Here is a 4,705-nt window from a genome sequence, read left to right as displayed (position 1 = left end):
TTTTTTTTTCAAAGTTCCAAAAATCAATCACATCAAACCAAACGACTTCAGGCCAAGTTTATAAAAAATCTAGTTGTATGTCATTATTTGTTACAGTGAAAAAGAAGATATGCAATGAGGTTGTAGGGTTCCCACCCAGATTTGGAGTCGGTCCTTTTGCTGATAGGGTAGATTTGAACTCCCCTTTTTTGTTTGGATGTATTAATGGCTTTTGGTCAAGAATCACTGCTCCACTAGATCAGTTACACAGTTAAAGATCCAAACACTCCAAAATCCCATTCTCAGTCACCAGTCGTAAATCCCACCTCTTTCTTGTAATTACCCTCGTTTAATACCAACATTAAAAATATTACTGTTTTCTCCCTGGTGTTCCCTCCTTCTTGGCCAAATGCTAATACCCATCGTGGGTAATTCTTTAAAACTGTGGATAGTTTGATATGGTATATATAACGCTAGATAGATAACAATGGTGTAGAATAAAAGAAACAACTCATTCATCACTTCGTAAAGCCAAGTGAAATGTGTGTACTTTCGTAAAGGTTTTTTTTATCTTAAGGAGTATGTGGTGAAATACAGCACAGGATTCTTGTAATGATTAGTCAATTATTGATACAGTAGATGTTCACAGCCCTTAAAATGCCTGCCAAGACGCTAGAGTCACCAAAATATGGCCATTTCCATGAAGAAAACTAGTGAATGGTTTGCTTTAGTCTGAATTTTTATTCCATACTTGTAACTTTGAATATTTAAAGAGACATTTTTTTTTCAAATGTTAACAGGATTTTCTTCCATGAAATCCCAAGTGATGTTACAGTTCACATCGGAGGCGCTTCTTTTTCATTACACAAGGTATGACTTGTGATTGTATGTATCCTCTTGTTATTATCCATCTTATTTCTGTAATTTTATGCAGTTTCCTTTGGTGTCAAAGTGTGGTTACATAAGAAAAATAGTATCAAATCCCACGGATTCTGATCCTTTAGTGATTGAAATCCATGATGTCCCTGGAGGCCCTGAAGGATTTGAACTCGCAGCAAAGTTTTGTTATGGAATAAACTTTGAATTATCAACAGAAAATATTTCCATTGTGAGATGTGTTTCAGAGTTTCTTGAAATGACAGAAGATTATGCAATTGGAAACCTTGTAACAAGATCTGAAGCCTATTTAGATGAAGTTGCACTTAAAACATTAGCTGGTGCTGTCATCATTTTGCAATCATCAGTAAATTTGTTACCGATGGCTGAAAAAGTAAAGTTGATTACTCGGTGTATTGATACTATTGCATATATCGTGACCAAAGAACGTGAGTTTTGTTCTTCAAGAAGCACGGATGATTTGGTTTCTTCTTCATCACATCTGAAAGGTATAGTTGATTGGTGGGTTGAAGATTTAATTGTGCTTAGAATCGATATATTTCAAAGGGTTCTTCTTGCAATGATTTCAAGGGGATTTAAACAAAATGAACTTGGTCCAATTCTAATGCTTTATGCCGAGAAGTGTCTTCAAGGTTTGGTAAGATTTCTTTTTGTTTTAGGTGTATTGAAAGATGGGTAAAGTGCAAGAAATGTTAACATGCTTTCATCATAGCATCCAACTTTCATTTTTTTTTTTTTTCTATTACATAGTAGTCCTTTCAAAATTCTACCCAATTATAGATCTATCATCCAAATATAAAGCAATTTTCACTGCTACAATTGATAGATTTTTCAAAGTACAATATCCTGAAAAGAAAACTATAGTACTATAAGTAGGTAGATTTTAGAAGTAGAATGCTTTAATTGTAAAAAAAAATGAAATTACAATGTCGTAATAGAAGAAATGAAGTAAGATGTTATGTTGAACAAATAAATAAAACTATATTGCTCTTTCTTGCATTACTTCTTTACTAAATGACATCATTTTTAGCTGGAGTTCCTATACACTTTCTACATGAATCACTTCATTCTATAATGAGAATTTTTCAATATAACTCCCATAAGAATCAAATAATTTTCCATTAACTCATATGTATAATTTAACATCAAACAGGAGATACACAGAACGAACAAGAAAAAAATTGACTCGAAACAAGAACACGAAAAGAGGATAGTTCTAGAAACAATAGTAAGCCTCCTACCAAGAGAAAGAAACACAATGTCGGTCAGTTTTCTTTCAATGTTACTTCGGGCAGCCATATACCTTGAAACAACAACGGCATGTAAGCTAGACTTGGAAAAACGAATGGGCTTACAACTCGGGCAGGCAGTGCTGGATGACATACTAATTCCATCTTTTCATTTTGATGGTGACATATTGTTTGATGTTGACACTGTCCAAAGAGTCATCATGAATTACCTTGAACACGTATTAGAAATCAATAATAATCAAGAAAACGACATGGAAAAAGTTGGAAAATTATTGGAAAGTTATCTTGCTGAAATAGCTTCGGATAGGAATTTATTACTATCAAAATTTATCAATTTTGTTGAACATATTCCAGAACAAGCTAAGGTATCAGATGATGCAATTTATAGAGCCATTGATATTTTCTTGAAGGTATGTATTTGTATCTTCTTCTTCTTACCATTTGATTTATTGGGTTTATGTCATAGTTTTGGCATGTTCGCCTTTAGTCACTTTAGTCATTTTAATAGTTTTGGAGCGTAACCAACTAATGATGTTGTTCTATGTGCGATTTATTATAACCTGTTATCACAGGTTTTACCGGTTTTCAGTGCTGATTTGGTTCACTTTTACATTGTCCACGTGGCAGTTGACTAGTTTTAGTCATTTTAAATGCATGGAAGGAGAACTAATCATATTTTGTGTATTCTTACTGGTTCATCTTCACTGAAAGGGTCTGTTTTATTTTATTTTATTAAAATGATATATAATAAATATTATTAATAATGACTAAAGAAGAATATATGTGAAATAGTTAGTTACCCTCCCCGTCAGTAAAAATGACTAAACTGCCATTTACTAGATCCACTTGCTCCAAATCCGCACCCAAAACTGGTAAATCCTGCTATAGCATTTCATAAAGGTTAATATCATAATTAGTAACATAGTTTGTTACTAAATTATGACATAAACAACGGTTTATATAACATTTTACAGGTTCATCCAACATTAAGTGATATGGAAAGAAAGAAAGTTTGCAGCTTGATGGACTGTGAAAAGCTTTCACGTGAAGCATGTGCGCATGCTGCCCAAAATGACAGGCTTCCTGTGCAAACTGTGGGTCAAGCTCTTTCCTATGAACAAAAGCGGTTAAGAGACACAATGAGTGGTGATGGTCTAATAGAGGTTGAACCCACCACTACCTCCACCTCCACCACCATCACCGCTACCACCGCCACCAACAGGCCATCATCCCATGAGCTTTCATGGCTGAAAAAAGAAAACCAGGACCTGAAACTTGAGGTTTTAAAAATGAAAATGAAGTTGAAAGAAGTGGAAAGATTGTCTAGTGAGAAATCTGTAGTCCGCAGCCCGCGTGTTCCTATTCGTTATTCTGCTGATCACAAACCATTGTTTCCTCGGAAATCGTTTTTGAATTCTTTATCGAAAAAGTTGGGGAAGCTTATGCCGCTTCTACGTGTTGATGGGGTTGTACCTTCGAGTACAAGAGGCAGGAATAAACCAAGTAAAGACCGAAGACATTCAATGTCTTGATTCGTTTGGGAATAGGATTCTGGATTCCATGCGTTTGATATATTTGTGTGTGATATTTTTTTGTAAAGTTTGTGTTTATATTAAAAATCGTTAGACGGGAGCTCGATGGTCAATTCAGTACAACATTCGGACCCTATGGCGACAACAAATTCAGAAACTATCCAGACAACATGTCGTCGGTACAGGCTATGCCGACGACATGTTGTCGGCAAAGAGTCATCGGTATAAACGTGTCGGCATAGGTCCATTATGTCGTCAACATAGATATCGTCGGCATAGCTCCACCTATTGCGACGACTCGTTGTCGGTACATCTTTTGTCAACGATATTTTCGGAAAAAAAAAATAAAGTTTTATTAATAACCCGTGGCGACGACTTGTCGTCGCAAAAGGTCTAAGCTATTGCGATGACGGGTCGTCGGTATAGGTTTTTCACAGTTTTCAATTACGGACCTATAGCAACGACTTGTCGTCGGGATAGCTAGTGGTTGTTTTTTATAGATTTACCGATTTTGTACATTACCATTCCTGCACTTTTAACAAATCCAAAAACGTTGCAATATATATCAATTGAAATACATTAACTAGGTACCATTGTCTAAATTCAAAACAAAAAATTCAAGTTTAATATTACAATAAGTAGTTAACTAACATTGTTTAAAATACCAAAAAAAACATCAACCATCATTGCCATAATCATCTTCTCCTCCTTCTTCTTCTTCTTCCATCCTTTTGGCAAATTGTTGAGAGGTACTTGATTGTGTGTTATAGTTGAATACAAAGTTAGGAAATAGTGGTGGTTGGAAGTTCGGAATACATGCCGCCAATGATGCATTATATTGTTGCAAATATTCTTGCATTTGTTGTGCATCAAATTGGGATTGAGATTGGGGTTGAGATTGGGACGATTTGGAAGTGGAAGGCTTTTCATTTGGAATTCAAACCGAAGTTGGTGGTTGGTCTCCTACCCACCCCGCGAGCATGTCCACGTCTCGTCCCAAGGGCACGTTCTAAACATTGTTCCTCATTTACTTCTCCGCCTTCCCCG

The 4,705-nt window shown here is 35.6% G+C and overlaps 1 pseudogene; it reads left to right on the top strand.

Moving 5' to 3' along the window:
- The first annotated feature begins 297 nt into the window (after positions 1 to 297).
- On the top strand, positions 298 to 3,758 carry LOC111918417 (BTB/POZ domain-containing protein SR1IP1-like; annotated as a pseudogene).
- The last annotated feature ends 947 nt before the right edge of the window (positions 3,759 to 4,705 follow it).

This window comes from Lactuca sativa, chromosome 4 (genome assembly GCF_002870075.4).
Source record: "Lactuca sativa cultivar Salinas chromosome 4, Lsat_Salinas_v11, whole genome shotgun sequence".
In the NCBI taxonomy this organism is placed as follows: Eukaryota; Viridiplantae; Streptophyta; class Magnoliopsida; order Asterales; family Asteraceae; genus Lactuca; species Lactuca sativa.
This window is presented reverse-complemented; position numbering and strand designations above follow the sequence as displayed.